The following is a 19,623-nucleotide window of genomic DNA, read 5'->3' on the forward strand; positions in this document are numbered from 1 at the left end:
ATGCTGATTTAAAAAACCATGCTCAAATACACACAGTTCATAGGACTATACACTTCTGTACATTTTTATACAGCTTTTGGAGAATTATCATAGAAGTGTCGAACTGGAAGGGACCTCAGTAGGTCATCTAGTCCAGTACCCTGCACACAAAGCAGGCCTAAGTAATAACTAGAATAGAATCATAGAATATCAGGATTGGAAAGGACATCAGGAGGTCATCTAGTCCAACCCCCTGCTCAAAGCAGGACCAATCCCCAACTAAATCATCCCAGCCAGGGCTTTGTCAAGCCTGACCTTAAAAACCTCTAAGAAAGGAGATTCCACCACCTCCCTAGGTAATCCATTCTATTATTAGTATAACTTGCTATTAATTCTCTTATATTGGTATAAAAACTCTTAAATCTCAAATGTTGCAGATTTTCAACACCCTCCTTGTTGTTTTTGTTTTCCTAATGTCCAATCTAAGGAAGTCTTTCCTAAATCAATCATCTTTTAAACCTCCCATGGTCAATTTAGCCCCCTTTCTGGAACAATTCCAGAGGTTCCTCCCTCAATTTTTTTCCTCCTCCTTGTAACAACCTTATCCCCCTTGAAAATCTCTTCTCAAGACAAAACAAACACAACAAACACAATTTTTTTTTTTCTCTCTTTTCATGTTTTCCCTTTTTTTTTGTTTTTTTTGTTTGTTTTTTTCTTCTTTCTTTCTTCAATTTGTCTTCTCTTTTCTGAATGACTGGACACCCAGATTGATATATCCCTGATACTAAGCCTGAGTGCTCAAGAGGAAGAGTGGAAACTACTACTATGTTTCATTACTAACACTCACTCCTATGAAATTTTTTTTTTTTTTTTTTTTTTTTTGTTACACAGTTACACAGCTCATTTTAGCTTGTGATCCACTGACCCCCCCCCCCCTTTCCACTTTTCCTCTCCACTAGGCAGTCATTTTTCCCATTGTGTGTGTGTTTGATTATTTTCCTTCCTAAGTGGTACTACTTTGTTTTTCTTATTTGATGTTATATTTATATATTTTTCATTTTTTTTTTTTTGTCCCAGATCATTTTTTTTTTAAACCCCCCCCTCCAAAGCACTTGAAATGCCTCCCAACTTGGTATCAGCCACAAACTTTATAAATGTACTCTATGCCATTATCTAATAATTGATACCTTATAGACTAACAGAAGTTTTGGAGCATGAGCTTTCGTGGGTGAATACCCACTTCGTCGGATGCATGTAGTGGAAATTTCCAGGGGCAGGTATATATATGCAAGCAAGAAGCAGGCTGGAGATAACAAGGTTAGTTCAATCAGGGAGGATGAGGCCCTCTTCTAGCAGTTGAGGTGTGAAAACCAAGGGAGGAGAAACTGGATTTGTAGTTGGCAAGCCATTCACAGTCTTTGTTTAATCCTGAGCTGATGGTGTCAAATTTGCAGATGAACTGAAGCTCAGCAGTTTCTCTTTGAAGTCTGGTCCTGAAGTTTTTTTTGCTGCAGGATGGCCACCTTAAGATCTGCTATTGTGTGGCCAGGGAGGTTGAAGTGTTCTCCTACAGGTTTTTGTATATTGCCATTCCTAATATCTGATTTGTGTCCATTTATCTTTTTCCGTAGAGACTGTTCAGTTTGGCCGATGTACATAGCAGAGGGGCATTGCTGGCATATGATGGCATATATTACATTGGTGGATGTGCAGGTGAATGAACCGGTGATGGTGTGGCAGATCTGGTTAGGTCCTGTAATGGTGCCGCTGGTGTAGATATGTGGGCATAGTTGGCATTGAGGTTTGTTGCATGGATTGGTTCCTGAGCTAGAGTTACTATGGTGCGGTGTGCAGTTACTGGTGAGAATATGCTTCAGGTTGGCAGGTGTCTGTGGGCGAGGACTGGCCTGCCACCCAAGGCCTGTGAAAGCGAGGGATCATTGTCCAGGATGGGTTGTAGATCCCTGATGATGCGTTGGTCCAGACTAACTCTGATACCTAATAATTGATGACGATATTGAACAGAACCGGACCCAGAACTGATCCCTGACAGACCCCATTTGATATGCCCTTCCAGCTTGACTGTAAACCACTGATAACTGGGAATGGTTTTCCAACCAGTTATGTACCAACCTTATAGTAGCTCCATCTAGGTTGTATTTCCCTAGTTTGTTTATGAGAAGGTCATGCGAGATAGTATCAGAAGCCTTCCTAAAGTCAAGATATACCACAGCTACTGCTTCCCCACTATCCACAAAACTATTAGGTTGGTTTGACATGATTTGTTCTTCACAAATCTATTCTGACTGTTACTTATCAGCTTATTATCTTCTAGATGTTTGCAAATTGATTGATTAATTATTTGCTCCATTATCTTTCTAGGTACTGAAGTTAAGCTGATTTGTCTGTAATTCCCCATGTTGTTTTTAATTGTCCTTTTTATAGATGGGCATTATATTTGCCCTTTTCTAGTCTTTTGGAATCTCTTTCCCATATTCCATGAGGTTTTGAAGATAATCACTAATGGCTCAGATATCTACTCAGTCAGCTCCTTGAGTGCTCTAGGATGTATTTAATCAAGCCCTGCCAACTTGCAAAGTGGGAACCTTTTAGTTCTTTCCCAGAGCATCCACACTGGGAAGTTACAGTGCAGCACTTTGGTGTGCATTGCTACTCAGGCCCCCATAGTCCAAACTGAGGGGCAGTGTAGACATGCTCTGGTAACTATGCTGCCTTTGGTGGGACATTTCTGAGAGTACCAGTTCAGGACAAATTGGTTAGAGTAGGGCAGTTACAGCCCAAGGCTGGGGTTCTTTTGCACAATAAGGCAAACCAAACCAGCTAAGCAGAGAAGACTTCCGTTTTACCCCGCTGGCTAACCATAAGTCACACAAGCAATTCCCTTAGACACTCCTGTTTCCCAGTATCACCACCAGTGCCACTCGTTATGGGGATGAATGGTTATGAAAACCAATACCCCAGTAAAAGGAAAAAGGTTCTCCCGATCCCAAAGGACCAAGTCCCAGACCCAGGTCAATCAGATCTTACCCACGAATCACGCTGTTGCCAATCCTTTAGAATCTAAAAACTAATGGTTTATTCATAAAAAGAGAGAAATATAGATGAGAGCTAGAATGGGTTAAATGGAATCAATTACATACAGTAATGGCAAAGTTCTTCGTTCAGGCTTGTAGCAGTAGTGGAATAAACTGCAGGTTCAAATCAAGTTTCTGGAGTACATCCACAGCTGGGATGAGTCATTCAGTCCTTTGTTCAGAGCTTCAGTTTGTAGCCAAGTTCCTCCAGGAATAAGAAGCAAGATTGAAGACAAGATGGAGGAGCTGCAGCAGCCTTTTATAGTCTCTTGTCATGTGGCCTTTCTTTCATTGTTCCAAAGACAAGCATTCCAGCACATGGCATGAAAAAACCTTAAGAGTTCTGTCCATAGACATGTTCCTGCATGCCTTGCTGAGTCATAAGGTGTATCTGCCTTCTTTCAATGGGTCAGTTGTATAGCTGATGGTCCTTAATGAGCCATCAAGCAGGCTAGGCAGTGCTGATGCCAAACTGACTAGGGTGTCACCCAGAAGCATAGCACAAGTTTGAAATACAGAGAGTATAGCACCAATACTTATAACTTTAAATACAAAAATGATACACACATACAGATGGCATAATCATAACCAGCAAACCATAACATTTCCATAGACACCTTACACAACAAGCTTTGTACAATATTTGCTGCAAATATATGACAGTGGTTGCAACAGTGATCTATACAGTTACAGATTATGTTAATAATGTCACAGCTCCAAATAAGAGAAATTGAAGAAATGTTAAGGGGAGCATGACAGTTTCCTTGCTGCCTTCATAGCACCAGGGACCGTGTCCCACTCCTAGGTAATTTTCCAGAACATTTCCCAGCAATTGCATTAACTATTCCTTAGTGCAGGAATTGTAACAATTTTAACTTGATTGCATATTACCATATGTGGTCATTTCTTAATAGTCTTAAATGCTACATGGGAAAAATGTTTCTATTTTAAAACTACATAACCCCTATTTTCTTTTCATCATTTTGTTTCAATTGGCTATGTTATTTTCATCATTTATATAGTTTGTTTTCATTTTGCATTTCATTCAGCCAATGACAACAAAAACTAGACCAGACTTTTTTCCCCGTAGTTATTTTTTTATCCTGGTACTGATGGACTAATATAATAATGTAGTATTTGAGGTGAAAAATGCTGCTGGGGAATGAATAAATCCAAATCACATTCTTCATTATTTTTTTCCTGAAAATATTTCTGTCCATATTTGATTTTGTAAAACTGTTTTTAACCTGAAATATTCTGCCTAAGCTCTCTGACACTATCAGTTTACACAGAGTAGAAATGTATCCCCAGAGGGCCCAGAGAAATAACTGATAACACAACATGCAGCATTGTGTATTTTAATGTTACCTTGACTTTCCCTACAGCCTTCTGTGTGGTTTTGTCCATTAGTTATATAAGCTCTTTGGGGTAGTGACTATTCCTTTCATTATATGTGCATGCAGTACCTAGTACAATGAAGCCTTATGTCTGATCAGGGCCTCAGGCACTACTGCAATGCAAGTACTAATGTTAATGATTCCAGGATGTCTGTCATCAGCTGCTATTAATTTTCTAAGACCATCCTTGAGGCTGCCCCTGGGAGTGGAAAAATAATGGTTCCACACCGTACAATAGTGGTGGAACTTCAAGGTGTATTGTTCACACACCTCTCACATCTGGGCTCATGCATCCCATCTGAACAAGATCAGATTCTTTTGCCCAGCTGTATCCACTGGGGCTGTGCCTATGCTCTGGATGCTCTCACACCACTTCCCCACCTGTCCCTCTGTTCTTTTACCAATACAGAATCCAAATGCTATCAGACTCTATAGTAGTGGGAAAGGAGGGTGGGTCATAGAATCCATGCATAGAACACATCTCAGAGAACCACAGTTACTGTAAGGTCAGTAACCTTCAATAGATTGTCCATGTGGACTCCACTTCTGGTGACTAGCAAGCAGTAATTTCATAGTCAGAAGGTGACTATTCAAGTAATGATTACAGGTCAGCTCTACCAAAGCAGGCACCTGATCTTGAGGCCTCATAGAACCGGAAAGGACCTTGATAGGTCATCTAGTCCAATCTCCTGCACTCAAGGCAGGACTAATTATTATCTAGACCATCCCTGACAGCTATCTGTATAACCTGCTCTTAAAAATCTCCAGTGATGGAGATTCCACAACCTCCCTAGCAATTTGTTCAAGTGCTTAACTACCCTGACAGTAGGAAGTTTTTCCTAATGTCCTACCTAATCCCCCTTGCTGCATTTAAGTCCATCTTGGTATCGTCCACAAACTTTATAAGTATACTCTTTATGCCATTATCTAAATCATAGATAAAGATATTGAACAGAACCAGAACCAGACCTGATCCCTTCAGGACCCTGCTTGAGATGCACTTCCAGCTTGACTGATAACTGATAACTACTCTCTGGGAACGCTTTTCCAACCAGTTATGCAGCCACCTTATAGTAGCACCATCTAGGTTGTATTTCCCTAGTTTCTTTATAAGGCGATCAAGCGAGACGGTATCAAAAGCAGCTTATGATTGTCAATGTAACTTAAGTCAACTTAACTCTGTAGTGTAGACATAGCCTTAGTAATAGCGCTGTGTGAAAATGTCAGCTGATCCCCATGTAGCGGCAATGCAAATTTCAGAAATAGGGATCTGTACTAAGTCTCAATTTCTAAAACAATCCTTGAGAGGTATCGCTTCATGACCCAAGGGGTCTCACTTTTCCACAAGGGTAGGCCACTGGCTTCAATCTCTCCAACACTGAGCTTCTGGCTCCAGGACAGCCTGTTTCACCTCATGAGCTCTGCCCAGTGAATCCAACTGTGGTAGACCCCTGTTCAGAGACTTCCCCCACTCCAGGGATCAATGCACCTCAGCTAGTATTTGTAGTGACACCAGGCTTCTTCTTCAAAACAAAGTAGGGTTTATTAGTCAACTGGAATACAGAATTGGGAAGTCCCTAGGTTAACACAGAGAAGCAAAGTTTAAGACATAGTTCATACTATGGATCCCTTAAGCTATGCTGCTGTAGGAACCATCATCGTTTTTTTCCCTCTCTCTGTGTCCCTTTGTCGTAGTTCCTGGAGAGGGATCTGTGTCTCTCTCTGAACCCAGTTCTTCTTAATGCCTCCTGCTACCTCCCCTTATTGTTTTCCTTTTGTGTTGTGCTCCACACAGCCAAGTTGGGAGCCTTCCATTAATAGGTGTCAATTGTTAAGTCGGGAGGGTTTCCATTGTCCCTGTAGGATCTTTCATTGGTAAGGACTGGCCCCAGCAAGTCCTTAACCACCTATTCACATCACCTGAGACAGTTAAATGACAACAATGCCTCATGTCTCCTGTTCTTTACATTCAGTGCATAGCAAACCAAGCACATAGGCAAACTGAGATACACACTGGAATCATAAAAATATTACCAATATTCCCACATTCTCAAAGAATCTGCCTGAGCCCTGGTAGAAAGAATAGATTCATCCATGCAGGTGCACGCCCAAAGTCACAGCATGATTAAATACTATTAGATGGTCACTTAGGGCTAGTCTACACTGGCAATACTAAAGCACTGCCACGGTAACGCTTTAACATGGCTTGTGTAGTCACAGCAGAGCGCTGGGAGGGAGCTCTCCTAGTGCTCTAAAATAACCAACACTTCTATGAGGGGCGTGGCTAGCAGCACTGGTGCACTGTTTACACTGGCACTTTATAGCGCTGAAACTTGCTGTGCTCGGGGGGGAGGGGTGTTTTTTCACACCCCTGAGCGCGAAAGTTGCAGCACTGTAAATTGCCAGTGTAGACAAGCCTCTGTCTTCAGAGGGACATTGCCTGAACTTTAACCCTATCTCCAAATGCTACAAACAGCCTGGGACAGCTCCTGAAGGGTCTTGTTCTGGCCAGGTAATATGAGAGAGCCCTAAAACCGCATCAGGGATGTGCAGTTTGACTTCCTCTTGGATTAAGTAGGGCTTGGGAAAGAAAAGCAGCAGGTGAATCATCCAATTTAAATGAAAATTGGAAACAATTTTTGGTAAAATCTTAGGGTGGGTCCTAAGAGACACTTTGTCTTTATGAAGGACAGCACAATGTAGGCTAGGCATAAGGGTCTGAATTTCCCCTATGAGGGCAAAAGTTCTTGAAATATTTTTTAGTTATCCAGCTGACTAGGAGCAGAGGCCACTACTGCTTCGGCTCATGAGGAAGAGCTCATTGCTGGTATCAGTTGCTCTTCCATCACCTGTAGGTGTTCCTCACTTTCCTGTTCTTCCTAGCACACAGTGTGAGACTGTAATGAATGTCCTTCTTGAGCTTTTTATGGCAGGGAATTCAAACTCAGTGGGAAGGGTCAGTAGATCCAGACTGCCTAGTCAGATGCATATCCAAAGAGAACCAATAAGGCCAAGGATGCATACTGTAAGGGGTAAGGGGATAGGGCCTATGGGTGGATACCATGGTGAGCACTTTCTCCAAGATCCTCTGGGTTTACATTTATAGTAGCATCTCCTAGATTCCCTGTCAGACCAGTAATGGTCACATGAGTGGGAGTGAGATGAGTGGATGAGGGATACCTCCCTAATGTGCTCTGAAGAGGAGAAAGAAAATGAGTATTCCTCCTACAGTAGTGGGGCTACTCTGTCTGGAGTTCTAGGGTGAACTTGAGTTCCATAACCACTGGGACTGGTGTCATAGCAGTACTGGTGGCCAGTATCAAGGTACAGGGTACTCTAATGAGGACAGTAATGGCAAAAGTTTCAGATGGGCCTCCTGTGCTTTGTGTCCTCGTGGAGAAAGAGTGAGAGACCCACCATCAAATATGGATGTGCCCCTCTTGGAGGCAGAAAAGGCACCTTGAGGGCTCATCATTAAGTGGAATAATCACATCAGAGGAGAGAAGTTTGGAACCTTGGGGACTTTGTTTCAGCCACAGCAGCTAAATCCCAGTACTGTCCACATCACAGTGGTTTGTTTTTTTAAGGCCAACAGTGACAAAAAGGAGAAAAACTATACTAACTCTCTCTATAGAGATATCTCCAAGAGTAGCAAAGTCACACATTGTGCACGGAATTGAATACGGCAGTGATTCCATTTCACTGCCACAGGCAGAAAAACAGCTGGGCCCACTCCACCCTTTATGCTCTTAGGACAGGGTCATCCAGGCCACAGTCTCAGCCCGAACAGACATTGATAGCTAAAAGAATCTGATCTTGCACACACGGGGCGCATGCACACCCAAAGTGGAATCCATATAGACAATCAAAGAAGAATAACCCTTGAGAGGCCTGACTGCTCCCTCCAGAAGCAAAACCCAAGAGCTGTTGTTCAATGGGGAGGAAGGCCCTGGGAAGCCACCATTATAGAGTTCCTCCAGGAAGCCCCCTCATATGAACATGGGATTCTGCCTCTAAACTCTGAAATTCAGGGGTATCCACAGTGAATCCATTTGCCTCTATACTGGCTCCCAATCCTATCTTTGACTCCACCGGAGCTGGGCAGCCACAGCTCCCTCCATTGCCAGCTATCTTTGAACAAGATTAAAGTAAGGGGATCCTTGAGAGCAAAAGGGGTTGCAGAAAAGGTCATGCAGCTTCAGTCTTCCTTTAGGATCTGAGTCAGAAGAATGGTGCTGTGGAGGCAGCTGATGCCCTCTGAGGAGCAAAGGGTAAGAGCCATGTGTGAAGCGTCCCATCTGGCACAGATCTCCTGGGAATGTTGGGTCTATGGTTAGCACAATAGACTGCTATGCATCTGTCCTCATTTTTCTGCAGTGCATTCTACCTGAACTTGCCGCTGAAGGATTTGTACCTCCCTGTGTTTCTGCAGTTTTGCTTGTCTTTGTAAAGCAGAAGAACACTAGGATCTCCTGTGGATTAGAAAGAACTGTAAAAACTCCCAATTTGAAAGGACCTCTGGGCCTGCTGCCCGGCTGCCTCAGGCAGCAAAAGACTTGAATTCTATTGAATTACAATCTATTGTGGCTGAAGGAAGCAGCAAAGAAGTGCCAGACTTGGTAGCTGATAGCACAGCTGCTGAAGCATCCTTTTACGGATTATAAACATCAGCTCTCTGCCCTTTGGTAGAGCTGTTGTATGAACAAAACATGCAATGGCTTAGCTTTCAAATTGGCATCCAGACACTGGAGGTGATTTATCACAATGCATGCACTCCTAAACTCTCTCATAGCACCATTCTCTGTGTGTATACACACACACACACATAGGCATTATGGAATTGTGTATGTGTGTGTGTACATACACACACCAGTGTTATGTTATCTATATTATATAGCTATACATGTATCACAGTGCATGCACTCCAAAATTCCTATTCTGCCATTCTATTTCAATCACATATGCACACACATACATCATAGAATATACATATATCTATACACATTCAATAATAATCTTCATAATTATATGTATAATTATATTAATCTGATTATTTATGTATATTTGTATATACAATCTGTATGCACATTTAATTTTCTAATGTATATGTATGTATATGATCATGTATATGATCGATACAATGGTTTCCTAGGCATTTAGGACTGTGAGACATGCATGTAAAACATGTGTGTGTATATGTGTGTGGGTGCGCGCACACACAGCAGACAGACTGAGTGACTGAGGTATGAAGGAATAATATGATCTCTGTAATAAGTGAAACCAGAATGTTCACGTCATTTTGTAAAGTGACATCTTTTATCTAGTTTCTTTATTTATAACATTTAGAAAGACTTTGTGAAGCGAATTCTCAATCCTTACTTGCCATTTTACAAGCATGTTCAGCATCTGCAGCGTCAGGTAAATGTGTAGCTATTTACTCTTCTCTAGAGATGGTGCTGATTACATGAAAGAAACAGGTGTATTTCTTGTGTAACGTTCTTCAATGTGGCGGGAACAGAAATATTTTGTCCCCTGCAGGAAATAGACTGTATATATGATGTATAAAATACATTGAGTTATATAGTATAAAACAGTGTGTTATGGATACAGTGGTTGCTAATAAAATCTTTACATGTTTTCTTTTAAGTAAATAACAATATACTTAATACTGCTGGGGTATTCCTTAGAATACTTGTAAACACTGTAATGAAATCCATTGTGTGAACAAAACGTTTTCCATAATTATATTCCTCCCAACTGGCCAATAGCTAGTGGTTAAGGACACTTGGTTAGATTACTGCAATGCACTATACTCCACCTGGGATTAATGGGGAGCCCAAGCAGCAACCCATATCTTGGGCAAGAAAAACTGAAAAAACCTCCTAACTTCTGTACTCTGCTCTCTACACTAGATCTTATAGAATTCTTACTCCAAATCAAAGTCACAATCCTCAGATGTAAAGCCCTACTGGGCTAGGAGCTAGCCATTTTACACACTTCCTTAGTCTTCATGATTCACCGCACTTGTTGCAATCTATATGGATGCTGAGAGCCTTGAGTGAAACTTTCTAAGGCTAGTTGTAGGGTGTTTTCAGCAAAAGGCCCGTATCTTTGGACCAACTTGCCACCAGAGATCAGAATTGCCTAGTATGCCTTCCTATGCAATGTAAGGACCCATCTTTTGCATAAGCCTCCACCTAATGGCAATGGCAGAAGAATGAAGAACAACCAGGTTATGCTCACTGTAATGGGGTGCACTCACCCTCTCACAAGCAGCCCCCTGGCTGAGTGTGTGCGCCCGCACACGCGCTCTCTGTTTGTGGTGGGTCTTCAGTGACTCAGTCCTCCGGCCGAGTCACACCATCTGTATGTGAAATAAAAACAAAGCAAATCCCTTCTGGGGTACAAGTCCGACAGGGGTCTCTCTCAGGCCCCTCTAACATTTCTCGCAAGCTGTCTCTACTCCAGTATAGAGCAGTGCCCCAGGGTTCCCTCCCTAGAAGCAATGTCTTCACCCTGTCAGGGCCTTTCTGGCCACAGCTCTCCAGCTGGCCCACTACAGTTCAGTTCCCCTTCTGAGGTGCCTCAAAGTCCAGGCCACTTTCCTAGTGGCTGGTGGGGGGCACCCAGTCCCAGCCCAGGGTCTCTATAGATAGCAGCTGTGCCGTGTCTCTTTATCTAAGCCGCACTGCTGCTCTAATTCCATGGGCCACTTCCCTGTGGCTCCAGCACATTCTTCACCCTTACCTCAGGGCACTGTCCTGGTGGAGTCCCAGCAGCTAGCCCAGAGCTCCCTCGTGTTCCCCTCAGCCTCTGCCAGCACCACTATGTCCCAGGTCCTATAGCTCCATCAGCCAGCCAAGCGCACCTTCCACTTTCTTCCAGGTCTAGCAAGGAACTGATCTCACTCTGGCCCTGCAGCTCTTCTTATACTAGCATGCTGGGCCCTGATTAGCTGCTTCCCATACAACAGCTCTAGGCAGCTTAAGGACCTCTCTACTGCCCTCTAGCAGGTGGCCTCTGGACCTATTCCACCCCATCATACTTACAATAAAAAAAAAACCCTTTAAATAACAGAAGTAACATCAGTCAGAACTATGGCGAGAAATATGTTTTCTGTAGGTCTTTTTGTGGATTGTCTGTGCTTATACTGTACATGGCACCCAGGCAAAGACAGACAGACCAAATAGCTGAGAGAGAACAGCATGGGGTAATTGGTTTCTAACCATTAGAGGAGTGAAGTTCTGGAACAGCCTTCCAAGGGGAGTAGTGGGGGCAAAAGACATATCTGGCTTTAAGACTAAGCTTGATAAGTTTATGGAGGGGATGGTAAGATGGGATAGCCTAATTTTGGCAATTAATTTAGCAACTGATCATTGGTTATCAGCAGGTAAGTATGCCCAGTGGTCTGTGATGGGATGTTAGATGGGTTGGGATCTGAGTTACTATAGAGCATTCTTTCCTGGGTGCTGGCGGGTGAGTCTTGCCCACATGCTCAGGGTTTAACTGATCGCCATATTTGGGGTCAGGAAGGAATTTTCCTCCAGGGCAGATTGGCAGAGGCCCTGGAGGTTTTTCGCCTGCCTCTGCAGCATGGGGCACGGGTCACTTGCTGAAGGATTCTCTGCAGCTTGAGGTCTTCAAACCACAATTTGAGAACTTCAATAACTCAGACATAGGTTAGGGGTTTGTTATAGAAGTGGATGGGTGAGATTCTGTGGCCTGCGTTGTGCAGGAGGTCAGACTAGATGATCATAATGGTCCCTTCTGACCTTAAAGTCTATGAGTCTATGAGTCTATAATATTCTGTATTTAAGGCATTTAAATTCATTCCACATACAGTTGAGCATGGGGAAGAGAGGCAGATCCTGAGTCTGCAGAAGGATGGAAGAGGGAACTGAGTCTGAGTTGAGATTGAGGAAAGGACACCAAAACTAGGACAGGGAAGAGAAAAGTTGATAAATATGGGACTGTCCATTATAATTTACAATAGTGTAGTAACACGACCACATGCACACCCTCCCTGCTAATTAATATACTGTGTCAGCTAATGTTGGTCTATGCATAACATTCCTAACACAAGGAAAAAACCCAAGGAAATGGAAAATTATGCTATCCAACAATACATAGCTTCTGCTCCTCCATGCAGAGATACCTCACCGCTAGCACAAACACCATACACATGGCAGAAAACACACCACAGCCATAACTCTGGCTCAAAAGAGATGCAAGCCTTCCAGCCCACCCCCTTCCCAAAATCCACCAATCCCATTACTACAACCAGACCAGGCCTTCCCACCCCATCCCTTCTTTGCAGTCCCATGAAACTACACAACCACACCACCCACAATAAAGGGCCCATAAAGCAACTTCTGATGTTCTCTGAGGAAATCAGAGCATTCTAATTGCTTCAGAATGGCCTTCAGGCGTCCTTCCATGGACAGACAAAAAGATTCACCACCATTAGCTATTTATCCCAAAATGACCTGGCACTGCAAACTTTAAGGGATCTCTGAGGATACCCACATTCAGTACAGTATATTTATTATTAGGAAACTGAGAAATATTGATACAATGTAGTGCTTTGTTGCTTTTCCTTTGTGTCCAAACATAGCACCTCTAAGTAAAATCACTCATCCTGCTCTTTGAATAATCTTACTTACAGATTACATATTAAGTAATCAGGCTGTATTTTGGTTTTACTGTGATAATCATAGGCAATGTAAAGCAATTGGCAAACAACCCAACATACAAAATATTGACCTAGTAACTGTCTAATACTTGCACAATGTCTTCTTCTTGTGCTACTTTTGAGTGTACCTTAATTAAGGGCTTTATATTAGCCCAGCAGGGTTGGTTGATATATCGTGATATGCTACACAAATGGTGTTGACTCCAGTAATGAATAATACCTCTCAATGGACTTTATGAGTCAGCCACTCAAAACATCCTATGCTTGCCTCAGTCATTACAGCAAAGGAAATAAACTGGGTACATATCCCCACAGGGTAATACAACATCCTCAGCAAGACCTGCAACAGTACATTGACATACGCAGTGCAGATATATAATACTATAAGCTATACTATGATGCATCATCCAATATCACAGTGCAGCATCCTCACTTTGGAAGAAACAAAGGCTTGCAAATATCTGTGCCCATGGCTACACTGTACTGTGTGCAAAGTACTCCCGGCTCATGATCCTGAAAAGATTTTTTTTATTAGACATGGTGTACAATGGAAGATGATCCTGCTGTTAGAGAGCAGTGCTGTGCTGAAACTCCAAAGATTGCAAGAGGGCATCTGCTCTTTCTGGGTGGTGAACCCCGCATGTAGAGTTTTATTACCTGTTTTGTCTGTGGTTTTATGGAGTGATGCACAGGTTGACTGCAAGATTCGATGATGCTATTGAGGTATGAATGTTGTTTTATCACTGAAAATTACATCTGAAACCCTGTCTCCTGTGCCATTTAATTCAATCTCTCTCTTGTGTTTCTTTCCTGACATTTCTAATCATGGGGCAGTTTCTGTAATGGCAGGAGGGGTATGGTGGTCTGACCTGGACTGTCCTCAATCCTTATCTAATATAATGAGCTATGGCACCATACATCCTTTTTGGAATTTTTTTTTCTTACAGTTCCTTCCATAGTTCCATCACATGCACAATCTATTCAGTATATTCAGAGATGTGGCCCCTCTGAGGAAATTATATAGATGAGCACAAACCTTGTAGGAGGTTAGCTCATCATTCCTTCTCTAATGGCATTGATTTTCCTTTTCATTCCTGCAGCTGAAAAGAAAGGAAGAATTGTAAATAAGAGAGTAATACCACCAACATACTGTAATGAACAGCACAACACAGCGTGAATGAAAAACACAGAAAAAGCTGGTTTTACAAAACAACTGTCTCCAGCACCATACCTGGTGCAATTATGGAGTTTTATCTTTTCTGGCTCATCAGGTAAAGGACAGGCAATGTGTACTTCACAGTGGGAGTCATCCTGTTAAGAGAGGTTCAAGACCCCACCCTTACCGTGTTCCAGGTTCAGGCCAGACTCTACATTTTCTGAGACTTGGACAGGGGGCTGATGGGAGATGTAGCCTAGCAAGGCATATTGGAAAGGCAGGGATATAAAAAAAATCCCTTTTCCTCAAAAGAGAGAGAGAGATGCCTGAAGAGAAAAGCACTTACTAGAAAGGTCTTACCAGTGTGATGTCAAGAAACTTAGAGTGTTTAAGGCTGGAAAAAGGATTCCCAGGTGACAGGAAACTAGGAAAAAGAAATGTAGAGCGAGGCTGCTGAATCAAGCCCGAAAAAGAAGGCTTGGAAAATCTGTGCTAGACTGGCCCAGTGAGACTTGAGAAAAACCAAGCCTGAAGGAAGGCTCAGAATGAGAGGGTTTGATATATAACGGTTTGGAGACATTTGTGTGTATAAGTGAGCCAGACTCAGGAGGGGTGACGTTATTTGAGCTATTAAAACCAAACCCCTTCTAGGAGAGAGACTTTGTTTTTAAACTTAGTTTGCACTAGCAAGGGAAGAGGTTTTTATTATAGCCAAAGGGATAAACTAACTTACACAAAAGAGGGGAACCGAGGCAGTGGTCACACCTGATGCCAGAAGGATAAGCCACTGAACTATGTGACAGAACCCCAGAGCAGGATATGAGGGATCTGCCAAAGACTTCAGCACAGACTGTCATTCTGAGGGATTTTGCCCTTTTTCCTCTCATCTAGCAATTTAATGCTAACATTTTAATTGATCTTAGTCATAATCCTTTTAAATCCTTCCTTCAGAGCAGACCTTTCTGGAACAGCCCAGTGTACTGTGAGGTCCCTTGCAGTATTTCTCTCTCCTGAGACTGAGTGGGAAACCAATCAGAGCATCAATATCCTTTCACTCACTCATACAGAAAGCATAAAGAGTTGTGAGTTTCGCGACTGCAGAGCATTGCCTTCTAGACTTATATACAGACTGAGGACTTATGAAAGACAACCACACCTAAGACAACACTATGGATTAATTTATGAAGAACACTTGTTCAATCAAATTCCCGATCACTTTGTTAGCAAGACTTCATCTGCAACTAACTTTACAATATTAGCCATCTGGAAGATGTGTTAAAGGAAGTGTTGATGCCATCCTGAGAAAAACCTACATACACAAAACCCAGAAGTGTTTTAAAGAGAACTGAAAAAAATCAGGAAATATAGTACCAAACAGTCATTTCGATGGTGTCCAGAAGTTAGGTGTACCAAGAAAGTCAAACCTTCCGTACCAGCTGCAAAAGTTTCATTCTTTAAATGTTTACAACAGTTTTATGCACTTTCATAGATGTTTCCAAGCACCCACAGCAGACAGGGAGCAAAGAACCATGTCTTCTGATTTACTTACATGGTATATTTTGCACATATGCTATATAGCTTGGATAGGGAAATGCAACCAAGGGGCATTCCTGGCCGAGAGGAACTTCAGCCAGAAGAGGTTCTCTGCTTGTGGGGGAATAAAACAACAAAATTAGATGGATTGGTAAAGGACAATTGAACAGTATACATGCAAAGGAAAAACATTGAAAAGAAAGGGAAATTATTTACCTGCTCAACAAAAGTCAGGTCTGGCTCATCTATATATAACTCCACCTGCTGAAATGGCAGGCAGACAGTGGGAGATTGGGGTCACCTTTTTCACCCTTAGCCTCATGTAAATGATAGCAAGGTGGCCCCTCTCTTGCTAGTCAAATTACACTGAAACAAAGGGTACTTGCAACTTTTTTGTATCTTACTACTGAGGAGAGAAAAGGGACATTGGAAGAAGAGGAAAGTAATAGATGAGTAGTAGGAGAAAGGAGCTGCACCTCCAGCTCTAACCTGCTACAGCTGGTTGCCAGGGTAAAGAGGTCTGATGTCTGAGACCATTCTGAATGTGCTGACACAAAGAAGTGAGCTGTGGTCTGGGACAGTATGAGGGAAACCACCATTACATGGACATGCTTTAATAAAAAAATAAGGGGTGCTAGGAGGAGAGGCTGGTCAAGGAAATGGTTGTGTGATGCCAGGACAACACCGCTGCAATGAGGATTGTGCAGGTGTGTGCATGCACCTGTCCTGGCTTACGAGGGGAAACTGAAGAGTGTGAGATTTCCCAATTGCTTGGTACTTTGCCACAAGCTTCTCCCTGCCATTTGAAAGCAAAAATCAATTCATCATTATTAATTATTATTTAATTGGAATAAGAGGGAAAAATAGATGAGACACTGATTGGACCAGAAAAAAAATGGACAGTGCTCAGAGACAATGTGATTCAAGCTGAACCAGTTGCAGCTGGATATCGACAGACAGCACAAGAACTGGGTATATGATGATATGTCTCTTACTGAGGAAAGAAAAGCCCTGAAAGGAAAGCTCCTGAATTCGAAAACCAATGACATACTGGAGAAAGCAAAGGAAGAGTACAAGAAAGCCAACAAAGCAGTAAAAAGCAATGCAAGGAAAGATGAATGGAGATATGCTAGGAAACCAGAGTCATTTGCCAAGTGACTAAAACCCTGTGTGGAAACTTCAAAACAGGAAATGGGCCAATAAAAATAAAGAAGAAAAATGCTTACAATAGAGGCAGGACAGAATAACGGATGGGCAGAGCATTTCCAAGAAGTCCTCAGACACAACAGTACCTCAGCACCAGAATTTGATGAACCATTCGAACCCGATTAGCTTGAAATCAGCATTGGTCTAACAGAGGGGTCAGAATTACAGTCTGCAGTCAAGAAGCTGAAAAACAGCAATGTGGTGGGAGATGATCAAATCACAGTAGAAATGCTAAAAGCAGTTGAAACTGCCACCCATGTCAAAATTGGCAGAGCTGTTCAATTAAGTCTGGGGAAAAAAGGCCCCCCCTCCTGATAAGTGGAAACATAGAATCACTGTCAGATTACTCGAAAAGGGTGCTCTTACTCACTGCAACAACTGGAGAAGAGTCACACTACCCTCTGTTGTAGGGCAAGCCTTCTGTAGTGTTATTCTACACAGGATGAAAGAGGCAGCGGATGCAAAATTTAGGGAAGAACAGGCTGGATTCAGGCCCAAGAGAGCCTGTGCAGATCAGATATTCACACCAAGGACCATCATAGAAGGACATATAGGCAGGCTCCCCCCATTATCAAATTCATTGATTTTCAAAAGGTATTTGACAGTCTGCATAGGCATTCATTATGCAATATTCTTCAGCCTTATGGAATTCCAGCTAGTGAATATCATCAGTGCTATTTTCAGCAATGCAAAGCGTGCTATAAGGATGAACAGCCACACAACACAATAGTTCAGAGTGGCCATGGGTATGAAACTGGGCTGCATTCTATCTCAGCTGATGTTTGGCATTGCCATAGACTGAATAAGGAAGAAGAGTATTGCCCACACAAACACTGGTGTAGCACAGGTAGATGGCAAATGCTTAGAAGAACTAGATTTTGCTGATAATATTGAGCTATTCAGTGACACACCTGAAAAGCTTCAAACAAAGACAGACACCTTGGCAAAAACAGCAGGCCAATCAGGGCTCAAAATCAGTTACGCCAAAACAAACATCTTTGAAACCCAGATGTCAAGCAGTAACATCATATTAAAATGCAAAAATGTCAAGAAAGTAGAACATTTACCTGGGCAGCACCATAGTAGCCAGTGGAGACCTCAAGAAAGAAGTGACATCAACGATAGGAAAGGCATACACAGCATCCACTAAAGCCAACAACACATGGAAATCAAAGATGTATAGTACTAAAACAAAACGGAGAATTTTCTACTCAAATGTAATCTCAGTGCTAACATAAAGCTGAAGAGCTATTAAAATCTTAGAAAGAAAATTAAATGCCTTTTAAAATAAGTGCCTATGAAAGATTCTGAGTATTGGATGGAAAGACTATTACTTGTGAAGAGATCCAAGAATTACCAACCAGCAGCTTGTTAAAGTCAGAAGGAAGATTAGAAAAATTAGAAGGAAGCATTGGACATATTTGGGTCATGTACTCCTGATGCCAACACAGTCTCCCACATCAAGCTGTCAAGTGGGAACCAACTGGTGTGAGAAAACTAGGGTGACCAGATGTCCCGATTTTATAGGGACAGTCCTGATTTTTAGGTCTTTTTCTTATATAGGCTCCTTTTACCCCCCACCCCCTATCCCGCTTTTTCACATTTGCTGTCTGGTCGCCCTAGAGAAAACTTAAGAAGAAGCCTTAGCAGTGAGGGCAGAATGGTCAATCTCAACACTATAGAGTAGATGGAAGCAGCAGCTGATGACAGAGAGGGATGGAAGAGACTGGTTTCTGTTCTGGACATCGTCATGGGAACAATGTAATAAGAAGAAGAATATTCTCAACTCTTATATGAATCCAAACAATCGTGGCTTTCAATTGCCTCTTTGCAACCTGCCTGGAGAGGATCTCTCTCTCTCTCTCTCTCTGTTCCTGCTCTGTTCTATTCAACATCACTTTAGCAGCTGAGGTGCCTGTAGCCAGGGCACTTGTGACCAGGGGCGGCTTCAGGATTTCCGCTGCCCCAAGCACGGTGGCACGCCGTGGGGGGTGCTCTGGCGGTCGCCGGTCCTGCGGCTGCGGTGAACCTCCTGCAGACGTGCCTGCGGAGGGTCTGCTGGTCCCGCGGCACCGGTAGACCTCCCGCAGGCATGCCTGCGGATGCTCCACCGGAGCCGCGGGACCAGCGGACCGTCCGCAGGCATGCCTGCGGGAGGTCCACCGGAGCTGCCTGCCGCCCTCCCGCGGGACGCCGCCCCAAGCACATGCTAGGCGCACTGGGGTCTGGAGCTGGCCCTGCTTGTGACACAAGAGGCTGCAGCATCACTAAAAAATGTGGCATTTCATAGGGAGCCCCACAGACCTAAGGGATCCATCCATCTAAAGCCTGGGCTTAGGCCAAAAGCCTGATCTTAAGCAGATATTCATGTACTTAAATTACAGACACATCTGTTAGGACAGGATGAGTTGCCCTGGGAGTTACACTATGCAAGAGGTGTGAGGGAGCAAAAGAGGATCATGGATGGAAGGGACTTTCCATTTGTAGCTGGAGTCCAGGAACTTTTCCAGTGCAAACCTATAACAATGATATGAGATGAGGCTGAAACAGTTTTTACCATTACAT

This window comes from Mauremys reevesii, linkage group 3 (genome assembly GCF_016161935.1).
Source record: "Mauremys reevesii isolate NIE-2019 linkage group 3, ASM1616193v1, whole genome shotgun sequence".
Lineage (NCBI taxonomy): Eukaryota > Metazoa > Chordata > Testudines > Geoemydidae > Mauremys > Mauremys reevesii.